This window comes from Nomascus leucogenys, chromosome 20 (genome assembly GCF_006542625.1).
Source record: "Nomascus leucogenys isolate Asia chromosome 20, Asia_NLE_v1, whole genome shotgun sequence".
In the NCBI taxonomy this organism is placed as follows: Eukaryota; Metazoa; Chordata; class Mammalia; order Primates; family Hylobatidae; genus Nomascus; species Nomascus leucogenys.
The window spans coordinates 77216781-77236185 of record NC_044400.1 but is presented as its reverse complement, the minus strand read 5'-3'; the positions used below and the strand labels follow the sequence as shown (position 1 = coordinate 77236185).

The window sequence follows — 19405 nt, the reverse complement described above, 5'->3', positions numbered from 1 at the left end:
ACTGCACTGAAATGTCAACAATGCTTCTCTACTGATAGTGTTTACGTTTTCTTCATATACTTTTCTGAAATTTCAAAATTTTCTTCAATGAATATGTTTATTTTATTTTATTTATTTTGAGACAGTCTCGCTCTGTCACCCAGGTTGGAGTGCAATGGTGCAACCTCAGCTCACTGCAACATCCACCTCTTGGGTTCAAGCGATTCTTGTGCCTCAGCCTCCCAAGTAGCTGGGATTACAGGTGCCCGCCACCACACCCAGATAATTTTTGTGTTTTCAGTACAGACGGGGTTTCACCATGTTGGCCAGGCTGGTCTCGAACTCTTGGCCTCAAGTGATCTACCTGCCCTGGTCTCCCAAAGGGCTGGGATTACAGGCAGGAGCCACCGTGCCTAGCTTCAATGAATATGCTAATTTTATAAGCAGAATAAAACAATTATTTTATTTTATTTTATTTTATTTGAGATGAAGCCTTGCTCTGTTGCCCAGGCTTGAGTGCAGTGGTGCAATCTCGGCTCACTGCAACCTCCACCTCCCAGGTTCAAGCGATTCTCCTGCCTCAGCCTCCCAAGTAGTTGGGATTACAGGCATGTGCCACCACGCCCGACTAATTTTTTTGTATGTTTAGTAGAGACAGGGTTTTGCCACGTTGGCCAGGCTGGTCTCGAACTGCTGACCTCAGGTGATCCTCCCACCTCGGCTTCCCAAAGTGGTGGGATTACAGGTGTGATCCATCTTGCCTGGCCCTTGAAATTCCTTTTAATAGAGTTTGTTTCTTCCTCTGATAATTCAAGTGGCATCTATCCATTGGGGAAAATGTGGCAGACACAGAAAGGACTGAAGAATTACATAACGTCTTCTTTCATCTTGCCAGCCAGAGATAACCACCATTACCATTGATGTGGGTTTATGTGTGTGTATCATTTTACATAGTTGACATTGTTGAGAAGTAGTGAAGAACAGGGTTCTTGGACCCAGACAGCCTGGATTTAAATCTCAGATTGGCCACTCACTAGCTGTTCAACCTTGGACAGGTTACTTAACCTCTCTGTGCTGCATTTTATCTTTAGAAGGAGATGATATTAGCACCTGCCTTGCAGTACTTTTATGAGAATTAAGACAGTTTATTTGTATGAAGTGCTTAGAACTGTGCCTCATTGAAAACTTTATTCTTCATCTGATTGTAATTTTTACTATTGTTATTCCTCTAGCGACTTTTCTGTTTTGTTCTGATTAATATTATAAACTCTATGTAGGTGATTCTGACTAGGATTATAAACCGTAGGTCATCACAGATGCCAGGGAGTTGCTGAACTTGATTACTCATTTTTCAGCAATTTATAGATAAACTCTTGCAAGAAACACAGGTTGAGAGAAGCAGAACTCCTCTCTGGATGTGGACAGCTGAGCAGAAGGGACTCGGGGCCCTCAGCTTCCTCCTCTGACTTGGCCTCATTTGTCCCATCTCTTCCTTTAGAGGCTCTGGGTGCTTTGAGTACGTGGCAGGATCTTTTTTCAATTTCCCTAAAAAGCAGAGAAATCCTGTCACAGAGGTCAGCCCACGAGCAGAGAATGAGCAGCACTTCCAGGCCTGGCCCTCTTTCCAAATGTGGGTGAACCAGCCTGTGCCTCAGGGTCCCCCGTTTGGTGGACAGAGAGACAGACAAGCAGAGCATGCCAGGACCAGGCAGGGGCAGAGGCCAGCAGAGGAGGCCTCCTGGAGGAAGGGTCCTTGACTGAGATGGTGGTTTTTTTTGTTTGTTTTGTTTTGTTTTTTGTTTTTTTGCCTAACAGCTTTATTGAGATCTAGTTCACACATCATGGTTGGGTGCAGTGGTTCACGCCTGTAATATCAGCACTTTGGGTGGCCGAGGTGGGCAGACCCCTTGAGTCCAGGAGTTCGAAACCATGCTGGGTAACATGGCGTAAAACCCAGCTCTACAAAATAATTAGCCAGGCATGGTGACCAACGCCAGTAGTCCCAGCTACTCGGGAGGCTGAGGCGGGAGGATCACCTGAACCTGGGAGGTTGAGGCTGCAGTGAGTTGTGATTGTACCACTGGACTCCAGCCTGGACGACAGAGTGAGACCTTGACTCAATAAATGAATAAATAAATATAAATAAAGTAAGTGTGTGGTTCAGTGGTTTTTAGTAGATTCACAGACATGCAACCATCACTGCAATTTTAGGACATTTTCATCCTTCAAAAAGAACCTCGCAGCCTTTGGCTATCACTCCCTTATCCTCCCGAAACCCAGCCCTAGACAACGAGCAATCTCCTTTCTGCCTCTACAGATCTCCTGCTCTGGACATCTGGTGTGAATGGAATCACACAGTGTGTGATCCTTTGTGTCTGGTTTCTTTCACTTACCGTGTTTTCAAGTTTCCTCCACATCGTGGCGCATATCACACTTCACTCCTCTGTACGGCCCAAGGTTACGCTGTTGTAAGGATGGGCCATGTTTTGTTTATCCATTCAACCCTTGATGGGCGTTTGGTTTGTTTCCACCTTTCGGGTGTTACGAACTGTGCATTGATGAGCATTCATGTTCATATTTTTGGTTAATCATACATTTGCAGTTCTTTGGGTATAGACATAGAAAGTGGTAAAGAACAGAGTCCTTGGAACCAGACAGCCTGGATTGAAACCTCAGATTGGCCACCGGAGCGGAATTGCTGGGTCACACGGCAACTCTATGTTTAACCTTTTGAGGAGCTGTCAGACCGTTCTCCAATGCAGTGTGCCCTCTGACACCGCCAGAGCAGCAGGGTTTCAGTTTCTCTACATGCTTGCCAGCACCTGTTATTGTCTTTTTGATGGGGTTTTGAGGCATGAACAGGTGCAAGACTGGCACACAAAGGTGAAAAGCCACAGCAAGAGAAGAGCAGTGTGTAGGGAGCCACACAGAAGGTGCCTGTGGGGTTCCTTAGCAGCCTGCTCTTCCTAGAGAGGGGGTGGAGGCAGAAAGTCACTGATCTCTCCAGCCCCCAAACCCATCATCGTAACCGTGGGCACCCAGAATGTGCCACACAGTTAGAGACTGTGACACGAGGAACAACGAATCCTACAGCAGCCCTTGAGGTCAGCACGATGATCCCGTTTTCACCTGAGGAAGCCAAGGCAAAGGGTGAAGAATTTGCCCAAGATAAAAGAGGTAGTAGGTGACAGAGCGGGGATTCAGGCCCTTGATGGTGACACAGCACTGTCCACTAAGCTGTCCCTAAGGTGGAGATGTCTGCTGGACTCCCCACAGAAAGCAGACATCAAGACCCGAAACTTGGGGGCCTCCTGCAGAGGCAGAAAGCTTGTCCTAGGCTGCTGGGCTGGGGATGCGGAGCGGGGGGAGTGGCACCAATGGAAACGGGGTTGCTCTTTCGGGTCACAGAGATGTTCTAAAGCCCACCACAGTGGTGGCTGCACATATCTTAAAATATACTAGAAACCACTGAACTATATAGACTTTCAGCCAGTGGGCACTATGGCATGGGAATTACATCTCAACAGCCCTGCCGAAGAAAACGCTGGACCCCTGGTCCCATCTTCTCAGCACCCTCGTTTTGCAGACAAGGAACCAGAGGCCTGGGCTGGATGTGGAAGAGCAGAGAAGGTTCTTCCGGGGTGGGGATAGCTGGGTCCTGGTCTTGCTCCTCAGATCCCAGGGCTAGAAGAGCCATTTGAGACCTGAACCCCAAAGAATGCAAGGTTAACACCCTGTCCCCAATCAGGGCCCCGCCTCAACGACTGCAGCTGCCAGAAGCACTGATTTCCAGCAAGATCCACCAAGAAAAGTGGAAATGGGAAAGCCCTCAAGAGCCTGACTGCTACTGTAAAATTGCAGGTGATTTAGAGGGAAGATGAAATGAGATTTGCCCATGTCTGTTTCCTTTTAAATAGTCACACAGGCCCCCAGAGAGTTACAGTGGTTCACGGCCACATGCATCTGCAACTTTTCCTGGTCCCCCAGCACACGGTTTTGTAGATTTTGAAATACGCCTGAATTCTCTCTGGTGGGTAATTGACACAGAATAACTCTACGCATCCAAGCACACATGTTTTGCTCCAGAGCAGGTGATACGATGCATTTTCTGTCTTCAGTACCATTATTCACCCTAAACAAGACATTACCAAGAACAGTTCATTTCCTTTCAAACACCAGACGTAGCATGAGTCTCCTGGATATTCCTTCAGCAAATATTCAGTATCTGCTATGGATCAGGGATGCGCCGAGCCCCACACAGCACCGCCCTCCAGACCCGTGTGTGCATGTGTGTGGTATGAGTGTGTTGTATGTAGCATGTGTTTGTACGTGTGTGGAGTGTTTGGTGTGTATGTGGGTGGTGTACGTGTGTATATGAGTGTGAAGGGTGGGGTATGTGTTGTGTATGTAATGTGTATAGTGTGTGTTATATGTAGTGCATGTGTGTGTTGTGTGTGTGTAGAATGCATGTGTTTGTATGGTGTTGTGTGTAATGTGTGTTGTGGGACAGTAACAGGGGATGATGATTGCAAAGTGAAGGGTATATGGGGGAAGCCTTAGGAACCCTGGGGAGGCCCAACCCCAAGTCTAGGTCAGGAAAGTCTTCCTGGAGGAGGTGACCTCTCAGCTGCACTGGGCCCTGCACGAGGCACTGTGTATTCTCAGGAGAGCCCTGCCAGGCAGGCAGTGTCAACCTTATTTTACAGATGAGGCCGGGGAAGCACAGGGTAGCTGCGTAACTGGCCCTGCGTGACTCAGCAAGCAGGGTGCAGAGCAGGGGCCTACGTGAGATCTATTTCTGTTTTAACAACCCTAAAGGATAGGTGGGGAGAGAAAACCCAATGTCACCCCTTAGTCCAGCACCTGCCACGGCTGTTTTCACCATCTTTGTCTCAATTTTACACAGATGCAATTGTGGTCGGGCCTCTCTGTGTCCAATGGGTCTCATTTCACTAGAATGCAAGACGTTTTAATGCCAGGATGTTCGTATTCACCCACATGCTTGGCCCTTAGTTTCATCAGCATGGAGCTCTGCCTCGTCCTTCCTGTGTCCCTAGTACCTCGCTCTGTCCCTGGAAGGAATACAGGCTCTAGGGTCATTGGTTGAACACATTCATTCATTTGTCCACTCATTGGATACTTACTGAGCACCTACTGGGAGTGCCAAGCGAGTTTCTAGGCCCGGGGTTCACCACAGTGAACTAAACAGGCAAAACAATCACTGAACTCGAGAGCCTTCTCCTCCAGAGGGAGACAGGCAATAACACCAGGAGTGAGCAGTGGAGGAGGCTGCGAGGTGGTGATGCAATCACGAAGAGAAACGGGCAGGGGCTGGAGATTTGCACCAGTGACCTGGGTGGCGTCCCTGGGCAGGAGACAGGTGAGCAAAGACCTGGTTGAAGGGTGGTCTCAAGAGCCCTGAGGCCACATGGGCACAGAACCTCATCATAATCATGGGCACCCAGAATGTGCCACATGTCAGAATGCGGCATCCAGACCCGAGGTGGCCACGGGCCTGGGGTGCTCTGAGATAGTTAAGGAGCTTGCAGAGATGGAAATAAGTGAGGAAGGGCTCTAGGAGAAGCTGAGGTCCGTGTCCTGGGTGGCCCAGAGCAGGCGGGCCTAGTGAACTAAGAGGAAAACAGATACAGTGGAACACCTACCCTGTCCTAAACACCCGCCTGGTGGTAAGTGGGCTTGACTAGAGTCTGTCTTAAAATTGCATTTTAATAACAAGAGGCATCACGTGGGCTGCCCGTTGGTGATCTCTGGTGCAGGTGGAGCCAAGGCCAGTGTCTGTGGCTGAGCGGCCTGGCCCGGGCTGCCCGTTGGTCACCTCTGGCGCAGGTGGAGTCAAGGCCAGCGTTTGCGGCTCAGCGGCGTGGCCTAGGCTGGTTACCTGAGAGGTGCTGCAGGTGCTGCCTCTGCAGCAGGTTCCTTCTTGTTGCGCAGGGAGCTGAAGAGCTGCCTGCAGGTCCCGCAGTACAGGTCATTGCGTTCATCTCCCTGAGGACAGAAAGGGTTTCAGGTGAGCAGGGAGGAGGCTCAGGCAATCCAGCCTTCTCTGAACATAAAATCAGCTGAAAAAGACACAGGGCTTTGTGTGGACAGGGCTGGGTCCTGCGACTCCCTTTCCCCACTGCACATTTCCGTGCTAGGTGTGACACCTTTCTGAGCACAGATGAGAATTTCAGTTCATCTCAAGACCTCTGTCATCAGGTGAGAGAGAAAGTGCTAGGTCCTCAGTAGATAGAGGTGCGTTTTGAGAATTTGTCTCAGGAAACGGCTCAGCCCTATTTGGGGGACACCAATCAGAGGGTCAGAGGTGACTTCTTTGATTGCAAACATCATCTCAAGGGGTCTTCATGTTACCTGCCAGAGGAGGATCAATGCTGTTCAATCTAATCTGAGGTCTGTAAACCCCAATAAGCCAAGAGGGAACAGCAGGTACCTCCAATGTCAATGTATAAGGACCTGGCTAGGTGTGAAATGAAGATGAGGGAGAAACAAGGAAGAACGAAAATTTCATTTTTTAGTGTGGCAGATTCTAAGTGATATTTTAAAAATGTATATTGGCTACTAATATATTTTTATATGGCAAACTCTTAAACTTACTATGTTTTAAATAAGGCAGTGATATATTTTATTTGTTTAAAGACCAAGCTGCTGTGTTGGAGTGATCTTTCCTTGTAACACACCAGGTTTTTGCATGATGACAATTTACAAACAATCCCCCAAATAAGGAGAAGGCCGCAGGGCCTCAGCATGAATGAAGAATTCAGCAAGATGAGTGGTTCTCTGCTAAGCTCGCACAAATGGCATTTTGGAAGAAAACCAGGAGCAAGAATGACAGCTGTTCTCAGGCACCCTCTGCTTAACTCTGGTACCAAGAGATCTGACATTCATGATGAGGACCAGAGGCCTTGCAGCTCCCCTGGAACCATCAGAGATGCCACCATGCTTGGGTATATCTGCTAGTTCTATGCCAGACCAGAGATTTTCCAGTTGATTATTTTTATCTACAGGCACTTGATTGAAAACAAAGGTTATGTGGAAACCCACTAAGTACGACAGGCCAGAGTAGACCTACCTGTGGACCAACTCAGCCCTCTGTATGTTTTTATAAATAAAGTTTTATTGACATGCAGACACGGCCCTTTGTGTACATATTGTCTATGACTGCTTTCCTGCTACAAGCATAGAGTTGAATGACTGCGATGGAGGCCATGTGGCCCACAAAACCTATGACAGTTGCTATCTATCCCTTTCCAGAAAAAGTTTGCTGACCCCTGCTTTGGAGGAAGCTAGGGTGGGGGCTGTGCCCCAGCACACAGGGAGGGGCACTAAGTGTGAACACTTACTGCACACTTGCCATGTACCAGGCGCTGAGTACCAACCTCTCTGTGGTTTAGCTCATTCATCCTCACTGAGCCCTGAGGAGAAGGGCCTGTGACAGCCCTATTTTTCAGATGAGGAAACTGAGGCAGTGAGTGTTCCAGCAATTTGTGCAAGGCCACAGAGCCACCAAGTGGTACAGCTGGCATTCCAACCCGGGCACTTGGACTCTGGAGCCCACACCCTGGTGACTAGGAAGGCCGCTCTCTCAGCCAGTCCCAGTGGGAGCATGGGACACACGTGGCTGGTCCTGGAGCCTCGTGGATGGCAGAGCCCCGATGCATGCTTCCTCTGGTGCTCAGCCAAAGAGGCAGCAACGTGAAGGATAGGCAGGCCTTGCTGTGACGTCCTAGGGAGGCGGGCCGGCCCTGACCATGGAGAGCGCAGGGCAGGAACATGCAGGGCGAATGGGGGTGGACCCAGGACCACTGGGAGAAGCCGACCTCTGCCCTGGAGCAGCCACTGGTGGGGCCAGAGACTGGTGCCTGGACTGCCACTGACAAGGGCCCCTCAATGCTGCCCTGCGGGCCTGTGCCCCTCAGAGGAGACTGGAATCCTGGTGGCTGGTGGCCGCCCTGTGGGTCTCAATGTAAATGTGCCTCTGATGGGCTCTGCGATTGAGAATACTTTCAAAATGGATGAAAAAGAAAAATGAGTGGAAATTGTCCTCCATGGCGAAGGCATAGTGAGTAGACAACGGATAGGGTTCCCTCCTCTGCCTCAGGCTCTGGGGGCAGAGCCGGGTCCCCCAGATGAGGATTTTGGTGTCAATGGTTTATGTGGGTATTGATCTCAGGAAGCACCGGTAGGGCTGGGAGTGAGTCAGGTGGCTGGGCAGGGCCATTACAGGAACGGGGCTCAGTCCCATGGGAACTCTGGGGTATGGAATCCACCTGGGATTTGTCTCACCATGTCGGTGGTGGTGGAAAGCTGTCTGCATGGGTTTACATAGATGTTCAGTTCACTAGCTCTGCCCTGCACATCTGGCCCCATGGCCATCTGAGAAAAGCCCACGGCAGAGATGCTGGGCTAGGGAGGGTGCCGCGGCATGTAGGAGTGGTGAGTGCTGCAGGAACCAACCTGCAGCATAGTCAGTGTGGGCCCTGGAGCAGCAGCCATGGCCCATGGGCGTGTCAGAAACGCAGACTCCCAGGCCCCTCCCTGAACCTGCTGGAGCAGAACCTGCCTACCAGCAAGACCCTCGGTGACCCTGTGCATGCTGGAATTTGAGAAGTGCCAGGCCTGTCACTGTGATTCCTTTCCCTTTTCTAAACGTTACAAAGTAACTGCTGCCCCAGCACTCTCTGAATGTCCACTGACCCTCGCAGGTAGGAGGGAACAAGCTGCCTCTTATCTTTAGTCTTTAACCGGTTCAGGATGGGCTGAAAAGGAAGACTGGATGTCAACTGCTTTGGCTCTTCAATCAAGGCGACTGAAGGAGGTGGAGTAACCCCAAGGGCTTTCCCAGTGCACTTTCTGCTGCATAAGCATTCCAGACCCCGGCTTGGGAGAGGTGAGCTCCAGTCCACCCCTGCATCCCACACAGCGCCTTGTGGGCTGCACACCTCTGCAGCAAGGCTTGGTAGGCCTCAGAGCTCTGGAAGGCCTGCAGCTCGCAGACATAGCCCTACTTGTCCTCGTCCACCTGAGACACATACCTCTGGAGGAAGGAGCACAGAGATTCTGAGGCGCTCCAGATTTGGGGTTGGGATGGGGATGGAGGCTGGGCATCCTCTTGTCCAACCTCCCTGGGGCTCTTTACGATGATCCCAAGAAGCTACTGCTCAGCTTCTGCTTGCACACCTCCAGGGACAGGGACCTCATTACCTCCAAGCAAGTTCATTCCTTGTTTGAATGGCACTGTTTTCCTTCCCATCAACTGGCATCTGCCTTGCTGTGGCCACCACCATTCTCCAGGTTTGGTGTGATGACTGCAGAGAAGGAGAGCATTATCAGTTCCCGCCAGGGGAACCTTAGACTTCTCTACAATGATCCCTCATGCAAACATCAGCACTTTTCCCTGCACAGGGTCCTGGGCTGAGCACTAGTGACAGATGAATCAGATCCAACCCCAGGCCTTGGGATGCTGAGCGGAGCCCCTCCCTCTCTCGTTGCCCCTGCCATCTGCTGGCAGGCAGCGAAGGCTCTGCGCTGCTCTTGGCCACATGCTCAGGGGCCTGCTCTGACCTAGTGCCAGGAATTATCCGGCACTGCCAGCAGCTGGAACCACTGATCTAAAGACACCCTCCACCTCGCTTTGCGTGAATACAGCTGACATTTAATCTCCATCTGACTGGCTACTGGATAGCTCCTAGTTGGTTGAAAACGTGGGTAGGAAGGAGAGGGATGTTACTAACTGAGCCCCCCATTAGGATTTTGTCAACTGTAAATGAGTTTTCTATGACTAAAACAAGATGAAATTGTAGAGGTTTAAAGAAGTTCACATCAGCATCTTTGTATTTGACTTGAGGAAATGACACTGGAGGCAGGGTGCTGTTCTGGGGAAAGTATGGGCTTTGAGGTCAGATATTCTTAGGGGTGTGGGAGGGCTTATTGTAGGAGGTGACACTGAGGCAGGGATGGCTTGAACAGAAAATGACACGTTTGTTCAGTGTGGCTGGAAGGTACAGCTGGGGGTGGCAGAAGTGACATTGGACGGTAACAGTATTTCAGGCGAAATGGGCTTTGACCTTATGCCATAATTTGGCGTTCCTCCCCTGGCCCCCAGAACATGCTTTTGGAGGAGGTTAACAGGTGCTCTGTGAAAAAGAGGCTCCTTGGTAGATTAGTTTGAGAAACACCGCACACCAGTGCTCACACGTAGAGACTCTCATGCCCCTTTACATGCTTGGCGCTGCCTCTTCCTCCACAGCCTCACTCCAGGACAGCAGGGGCCCCATCGGCCGTGCTCGTGGCCATGTCCCCAGCACCTAGCATGCTGCCAGGCATAACAAGTGCTACACAAATATATTTTATGTGCACCAAAAATGTCCTGTTGAGGGAGAAATCTACGATCTTGATTTCCTCCAGAATTTCCTAGACTTATTAGACAGCTGGCCCATGTTTCCTGGATGGGCCATTCTGCCTGACCCAGTTTAGGAGATGCTGCCAAAAGCAAGGGAACCCATTAATTGCTCTAAACCGGTGAGTGAGTGGTACCTCATGTCTGCACTCTAGAGGGTTCCCTCTGGCTCTGGTGTGAGAAATGGATTAGGAGGGAACGGCCCCTGGTGGTGGCTGCGGGCTGCCCAGGCCCCATTTCAGGGAGGGACTCGCTTTGTATTCACCATGTAAAACAGGACTTACCCCTTTTTGTCTTGAGACAGCTGAGCCCACTGAGCAGCCAGCATCTTCATGATTTCCGTGAAAGGCAGATCGGGGTGTGTGGCCCTCAGCTGACTTCTCTGCTCATTCAGGAATATCACTTACCTGTGCCATGGAAGGGACGTACGTGGCTCTGGGAACCGGCAGGGAAGGCATCCGGCCAGGGGCAGCTCATTCCAGTTTCTGGTTTTCATAACGAGTCACGGGTTTGCCCATCTTTTTCAGTCTAACTAGAGAACTGAAGGCTAACAGGGGAACATCCTCCAATGGCTTGTTAACCCAGAGTCTCGTAAAAGGCCTAGGAACGAGAACAGGGGCTCCCCATAGGGCACGAGGTGTATGAAGGCTGGGTGGCTGTGTCTGTCAGGGGACACGTTCAAATAGCCATGCTTCATTATGTAGACAAATCACTTAATCTGAGCCTCTGTTTCCCCCTCTGTATAATGAACATAATGCCACCTGCTCACAGGTGCCACAGAGCACCCCTGTCTTCAAGCCTGGGATGGAAAGCAGACCCACCAAGCCCACACCTACCCCTTTTCCTGTCTGGAACCCAAGCCTGGTTCTTCTGTCCTCTCTCTTCCAGGACCAGGACCTCATTACAGCTTAAAGAACTAAGCAGCCCACCCCACACTCCCAGTGGTGTCAGGCCCCCTAACTAACCAAGGGCCCTAAAAGAACAGGTAAAAGCTGAGATGGGATTGTGCCAACCCAGCTACGTGGCCCAGGCCACATGGTGAGCCCTGCAGATTATGTCAACGTTGGGTCAGAGTAATCTCCCTGCATCTTACCCTGTCATAGAAGCACGGAACAGCAAGGTCCCTTGGGGGGGTTTCTCTTCTTGCCTTTAGGCCAGCCCCCTTTCCTTTTCTGAAACAGAAACACCACACAGGAAAACCTCAAGACCATCAATAATGACTGATCATATTCAGATCACAGCTACTACAGGGCCCTGGGCCTCACACAGATGGCCTATGACCTCCTAGCAGTTCCACGGTGGGAGTCAGCCTCCCCCTGAAGTTGAGGGAACTGAGGCATGGAGAGATGCAGTGATTCCCCCCAGCATCTCCCAGCAGTGTGGGAGCCAGGACCTTCCCTCCCATCCAAGCTGCGTGATGGTCACTGGGCACAATCAAGAAAGTCACCCAAAGTTTCAGTTACTAGGTACATGGGGGATGGGACGAAGCCTTGGCACCGGGACCGGTGGTGCAGAGGGTTGAGAGCTGAGCTGGCAACTCCGCTGGGGTTCTTGTCTCAGCCCTGCAACTGACCTGCTGTGTGGTATTTGGCAAGTTATGCATCGCTCTTTGCCTCAGTTTCCCCTCTTGTAAAATGAGGATCATAGTCCCTATCTCGTGGGTTGCAGTGAGGATTAGAAATGTTGATATTCATGCAGTTTTGAGAACAGAGCCAGAAGCCAGCAAGTGTTCAGTGAGTGCAGGCTGGCATGCCTGTATACAGAACCCTCTCCAACAGACGCCAGCTCTCAGGACAGAAATCCAAGTTGTGGGCTCACTCTTCCATCCATTTCATTTCTGGGTTCATCAACGGTGACTGCGCCCCCACTATCATCAGGAGCCTGTGCCAGGCTCAGAAGCTAGAGGGCTGGATAAGGCACAGGCTCTGCCCTCAAGTGGCTCACAGTGCCATGGGGAGGCTAATTTTATAGAAATAATTGTAACAGTCCAGCACAGGGGAGTGGGGTTATAGGATGATAGCCTGGATGCCCCTGTCCTCACGGTTCAGTTTCAAATTTTCCTGAACCAAACACACACGACAAAAATGGTACAGAATAATCAAAACGTGACCTTAAGAACCTCAGCTTCCAGTTTTCCAAGCTCCCTCACAAACATGCCCATGTCAGCCTTTCCAAGGCCAGGAGATACAAAGCAAGTCAGTGGCCCAGCAGGCTGGCTGGGTGGCACTGCCATAGGCAAGCCAGTTGTGCTAGAGACCAAAGGACAGGCGGTCAGGCCACACACAGCTTGAGGCAGCGGCTGGCACTGGGGGCTTCAGGAGCAGGAGGGCCAAGCTGAGGCCAGGCAGAGGCAAACAGCCTGGTAGTAACCATATGTGTTAATGAGGTAATGCTGCGGAGGAAGCCAGGCGCCAGGCACACAGTAGGTGCTCAATAAATGACATTCTCACTGGCTCACTCCTATGCACAGACTATGCTGATCCTTGGAGTCTGAGGACAATCCTTTCAGCACCCCGGAGAGCTCCCAAGGCCCTGGGTCGGCTCTAATTTCATCTAATGGATTCTGCTAACGACCACTATTTCTACAGCTTGAGTTCACCAGGGCTCTCAAATACACACATATCCCTGAATCTGAGTCTCACCTTTTCCAGTTGAAGCAAATATCATCATTGCATGTCATAAGAAGACACTCAGAAAGATGATGTGATTTGATCACTGAGCAGCAGTGCCAAGCAGAAAGCCCAGAGCACACCCACAGTTCTTATTAGAGCTGGTGCCTCCTGACAGAGGCCCCACAACTCTCTGGGGTCAGGGGAAGGTGGGCCAGGTATCCTCTGCCCTGGAGCACAGTGGCCATCTTCTCCTCTTTTCTTGGTCAGCCTCCCTGCTCTGGCACAGGGAAAGTTTTTTGTTGTTGTTGTTAATTGGAGGGAATATTATATTTATTGTAATTCTCTATATGCTAGTATTATAAGTAAAAAATCAAAATAAATGTGTTCATCACTTTGTGCCCATCTGAGGCTCTGTGCTTCAGCTCCATTAAAAAAAAAAAAACCTTCTTGAGTGTTTTCTTAATTTGCCCAGAAACCATAGTTACTGAGACAAAGGGGAAGGCTGCAGGATGTTTTTCTCTGAAGCTTTTTGTTCTCGTTGAATTCCTCATGCAGGACTTACACCGAATTGCCTTGCCCTAAATAGAGTCACGTAGACAGCGCACTCATCATTAGTACAGGGTGTTACTACATGGAGAACATTGCCCACACACAGGAGTGTGTCAGCTACAGAGGAAACAGAGGAAGAGAGCATGGCCCAGCAAGGGAAGGCTGAAAAACCTATTTTTTTTGAGACAGGGTCTCCCTCTGCCACCCAGGTTGGAGTGCAGTGGTGTGATCTTGGCTCACTGCAGCCTCAACCTCCCAGGTTCAAGTTTTAGAAAGGCCAGTAGCAGAGCCGCAAATTAATTGACTGGCAAGATTCCAAGGGGAAAAATCAATTCCAACAGTTTTCACCAGCACAGCCCTTTTATTAGGTTGGTGCAAAAGTATTTTCAGTTTAAGCCATTACTTTCAATGGCAATTTCAATTACTTTGAAAACTGCAATTACTTTTGCACCAACATAATACATTGAGATTGCAACAGATGGTGAATTTTGGATATTTAGTTTTTTTAAACAGAATTTTGTTTTACGAAGAGAAGCTCCTTTGGGGGTCAGCAGGAGCAAAAGCAAACAGGGGCTTGAATGACAGCTCTGGGCTCACCCTCCAGTTCTGATATGGTGTGACCCGGACAGCCCCTTTACCCCGAAGCCGCTAACTGGGAAGCAACAAGGAGCAGTGGTGGGGTCGGGGAGCTAATGTTTGCAAAGGGCTTGGCACATGGCCGAACTCGACACATGCCTTCCCTCTCTCTCTTTACCAGGAAGGGAAAAAACTCAAGTACAAACCGATCAACCAGATTCTGCAGCTTGCTGAGCGAGCCTCAAAGGGAAAAGTATTTTAGTTTATGCAACGTATCATTTGGGAGCCAGACCTAAGCTCGGAAGATGATGACAATCACTGTCAGGAAATGGCCCATGGCCTCTGTGGGTTTACAAACAACTGCCCTAGCAAAGTCTAGGTCCTGGCTATTCCCAAGGACTTTGTCAAGGGCACTCAGCAGTCTCCCCATCTGAACAGTGGGAATGTTGATTACATCGTTCTAGACACCATGAGAAAAGTTAAACTGTTAAAGGCTGGGTTCTCACCTTTTGATACTGTAGTCCTGACTTTGAAATTCTAGTTCATTTATTTCTGAAGTAAACTAACCCTGTGCTGTGGACTGAATTGCATCCTCCATTCAGCCCCCACAAATTCAGATGTTTAAGTCCTAACCCCCAATATGGCTGTATCTGTAGATAGGGTCTTTAGAAGGTATTTAAGGGTAAATGAGATCATGAGGGTGGAGCCCTAACCCCATAGGACTGTCACCTTCTAAGAAGAAGGCAGAGAAATCTTTCTCTCCACCATGTGAGGACATAGCGAGGCAGCCAGCAAGCCAGGGAGAGTTCGTTACCAGAACTGGACCCTGCTGGCACCTTGATCTAGGACTTCCAGCCTCTAGAACTGGGGGAAATTTCTGTTGTTTCAGCCACTCCATCTATGGCATATTGTTATGGCAGCCCAAGGTGACGAATACACTGCAAAAGAAGGACTTTATTATTATTATTATTGTTATTTTTGAGACAGGGTCTCACTCCGTCACCCAGGCTGGAGTGCAGTGGTGTGAACTTGGCTCACTGCAGCCTCAGCCTCCCAGGTTCAAGCGATCCTCTCACCTCAGCCTCCCAAGTAGCTAGGACTAGAGGCACACACCATGACGCCCAGTTAATTTTTATTTTTTGTCGAGACGGTGGTCTCACTATGTTGCCCATGCTGTACTTTATTATTTTTGAACACGGGACTGTTAGACACTAATGTCCCTCCCTTGCCTCATTTCTCATCTCAGCTTCAACCAGGTTTGCAGACAGGATTCCAAGGGGAGAGTTTACGATGCTGAGTGACAGTGGAAGGTGGTGGTCAAAGTGTGGATTCTGGAGCAGACTGCCCGGATTGGAGTCCCAACCTCTCCACGTACTGGCTCTGAAATCATGAGCACATCACTTACCCTCTCTGAGCCTCAGTGACCTCCTCTGTACAATAGGGTAACCAGCTCTTCCCTCACTAGCTGTGAGGATTAAACGACTAGGTAAGCGCTGGATAGGTGCTGGAGTGCAGGGAGCCCTCCGGTTGGCTGCTATTGTACGGATGGCAGCCCACTTACATTTGAATCCTGCTCCCCCGCTGCACACATTACCTTCTGAGAGTCATCAGACCTTTCGGAGTCCACCTCTGCCTGTAAAGTGGACTGGCTTCTTGTGATCTATATGAACTTCTGGGACGTACTCATAAAGAAATGGCATCTTTTTTCACTCTTACCTCCTTCCTGCTGGCTAGAATGCAGACACGAGGGCTGGTGCGCAGCAGCCACTTTGGACCATGAGGCAGCATGCCAAGGATAGCAGAGCAGTCAGATGGAAGGAGTCTGGTCCCCTGCTAATGGAGATGCCTCCATACCAGCCCTGATCCTGTCTCACTTGCCCTTAAGACAGGAGTTGCCTGCGACCGCGCGTCCCCGTCCGCCCGGAGCAGCAGCCCTGACCCGCGCCGCGGGCCTGGACTTTGCAGAGGCAGGATCCGGAGCCCGGGGCGTGGCTCCTTCAGCACCGGCGGCGGCGCCGGGCGGGGATGGTGGGGCACAGGCCAGGCACCTGCACCGGAGAACGCGCCGGGAGACGGCCAGGCCAGGGGGCAGGCCCGAGCCACGTGCCAGAACACGAGAACCGCTCGGGTGTTCTCAGCCGCGCTGCGCCGGAAGCCCAGATCCCATCCCCGGGACGCCCCGACTGGGGAGCGGGGCACGCGCGACAGAGGAGGTGGGGCACGCAAGTCCAGCCACCGAATCGCAGCCTCCCGCGGTCCCGCTGCATGTCGCTCGCCCGCCGGGGCAGCTGTCCGGCGCCCGTCGCTGCGCCTGGGTCGCGTGGGCGGGACCGCCAGAAGGGCCGGGCCGCTCCGTGCGTTACTGTGCTCCGGCCTCCGGCCTTTCCGAGCAGCCCGGGGCTGGGCGGGGACAGTGGGCGGGGCAGAGGAGTGGGCGGGGCCGAGGCTCCGGGCAGCCCCGCCCCCGCCTGCCGCTCACCCGGCGGAGGCCTGTCCCCGCCCTGCAGTTACGTAATTGCCCTCAGCGGGCGAGAGGGGGACCTCGCCCGCGAAGGGTCGTCTTCTACATTATTTATATGACTTTTAACATTTTCGAATCACACAAGAATACATGATACATCACCACTGTGGCGAAATTAGAAAATTCAGAGCAGCTGTTCTCCGGGAGTCCTTTTCAGAGTCAACCACCTGTTAACCCTTTGGTGCACCTCCTTTACATAAAAACATTCCAAGTATAATTTAAACGATAGTTTTAAACATTAGAAATGGCCACGAGCTCCATCCCTCCTTCCAATGGCAACGCTTCCATTTTTGCACGTCCCCTTCCCGCCCGAGACAGGTGAGCTGGTGACAATCACAGAGTTCACCACATCTGTGGGTGGTAATTTTTGCGGTTGCCTAGAGACGGCACAGTCCCTGGAGCCCAGCGGTCTGGGCTCATCAGCCACCTCTGCTGGGTGCCGATGGGCTGGTGACTTCACATATCTGGGGCTCAATCTCGTGGTCCGTACACTGGAGATAATAATAGTGCCTATTAGCTAACAAGGTTGTGGGATTAATGATTTAATATTCCTAAAGTACACAGGAAGCACTCAACAAACGAGTAAGCTATTATTACTGAGGTCTTCTTCATGTATCAAGAACAATGTGCACTAATTATGTAATAACATAACTTGGTCTTTGCATATTCCCCCAAAGCTCGCCACTCCATTCCTTTGTTTCCTTTTTTAATCAACCAATATCTTCAGCAAATAAGTCAGTACAGCTCTGCATTCTTTAGTTCCTTGCTCTATAGAATGGAGAGAGTACGAATAGCACCTGTCTCCCAGGGATGTCTGAGGATTAAATGAGATGCTGAGGGGTGAATATAGATAACTGGTTGAGCAGGACACCTGACATGCATTACCTGGCCAATGAGAACACAAAAAAGCTGGGTGCGGTGGCTCACACCTGTAATCCCAGCACTTCGGGAAGCCAAGGTGGGAAGAATCACTTGAGGTCAGGGGTTTGAGAACAGCATGGCTAGCATAGCAAGACCCCATCTCTTTTCTAAAAATTATCTCAGAATGGTGGTACATTCCTGTAGTACCAGCTTGGGAGGCTTAGGCAGGAGGATCACTTGAGTCCGGGAGTTTTGATGTTACAGTGAGCTATCTCGGCACCATTGCACTCCAGCCTGGTCAACAGAGCACGACTTTGTCTCTAAAACAAACAAAAAGACACATACACAAACAGCTGTTCTTATCACTGCATGTTGTCCAGTGCTTAAGGAGAAGCCAGTCTGGGCTGGGATTCTAGAGCAGGCAAGGAGCTCAGAGGTCTAGGGCACTAGCCCATCCTTCCTCAGCGGCGGAAATTGAGTCTGGAAGAGGGTAAGTGGCTTGTCCAAGTGAAATTCTGTCTACCTCCCCATGAAGCTTCTCAATTTAGTCTAATTAAGTGTAGCAAATACATGCTGAGACTGCCTCCTTACCAAAGTGAGTACAAACAAATCTCTGAAAACAAATCCTTGAGAGTAGTTTAAAAATTACAAAATGTAAGAACATCCAAGTGAGACTCGAGTGTTCCTACATCAGAGGATACAAAGAGCCACTGGAATCTAATCAGTAATTGGTGTTGATATAGGAATGGACAAATAGATGAGTCAAACAGAAGATGGAACTAGAATTAAATCTAGAACATGTGCTAGACTAGTTTATGACAAATCTAATGGCTAAATTCAGTAAAAAAGAATAAATTAATAATAAATATTGCTGGTAACGGGCTAGCCATTGGAAAGGGGAAAATGGACTCTGGCCTTATGCCGAATACAAAAGTAAATTTTAGACAGATTAAATACCTAAATGTAATAAAGTAAACAATAAAAGATTTGCAAGAAGGCTTTGGGATTCCAATGGTATGCTCACCTGAAAATGTCAACTGAAACACCTTCACAGATTAAAATATGGAGATGGGAAACTATTTACAACAAACTCAAAATGCCCTGCTAAACTCACAGGAGAATCCAGAGTAATGCTCAAAGATTATGCCTCTTCACAAAAAAGAGGAATAATCAGCCCAAACTAGAGTGGCTATGAAAATGGAAATCCAGGCCCCAATGGGTACAGGCACCTGCAACAGGAACTTCAAGCTGGAGGGATTCATACGGATATAGAGGACAAATGAACAAAGCCATCTCTGCTACCTCTGGGTGGAAACACATACACAATGCTAGAGAGTCTTCCCTGAACTTTTGTAGCCAGAGGACTGCTCTGTTGTGTGTCTGAGGTTCAAATTTATACTGCCCCTAATGTCAAGAAACATCACCCAGGCAACGAAATTAAAATATTATAGTTACAGATTGGTAGCGCCCCCTGGAGCCTAGAAGAAGCAAATGCCAGTGATGTCTGGAGAAAAGCATCCTCAATCTAGTCCCATCACCACATATCCTGCCTGCGCTCATAATAAAAATTACCCAACACAGGGAGAAATGGCTCAATGTAAGCAAGAATCAGCTGAATAATAAACAATATATTTAGGTCCTCAAGCATTTCTGATAGTAGACATCTAATTCAGAGAGCAAAAATAATCATGTATAAACATAAACTGTGTTAAGAAATTAAAAATGGAATTTAAAAGTTCAAAGAGCAAAAGTCAAACAAAACGACCAGGAAGAATTGAGAAAGAACCAACTAAAGCATCTTGTAGTAAGAAATACAGTGAATGTGCTAGGCATGGTGGCACATACCTATTGTCCCAGCTACTCAAGAGGCTGAGGCAGGAGGATCTGTTG

General features: G+C 49.8%; 1 long non-coding RNA gene across 1 annotated transcript in view; it reads right to left on the bottom strand.

Annotated features, from left to right (window-relative positions):
* Nucleotides 1-462: 462 nt before the first annotated feature.
* The window catches only part of LOC101177356, a 37494-nt gene continuing 18551 nt past the window's right edge, over nt 463-19405 (bottom strand). The window contains exons 2-6 of the long non-coding RNA XR_004027287.1: nt 11490-11568; nt 10681-10803; nt 5816-5985; nt 4843-5745; nt 463-1524 (exon numbers count right to left, since the gene is read on the bottom strand). This is a non-coding gene — a long non-coding RNA (uncharacterized LOC101177356). The remainder of the gene's footprint in view (nt 1525-4842; nt 5746-5815; nt 5986-10680; nt 10804-11489; nt 11569-19405) is intronic.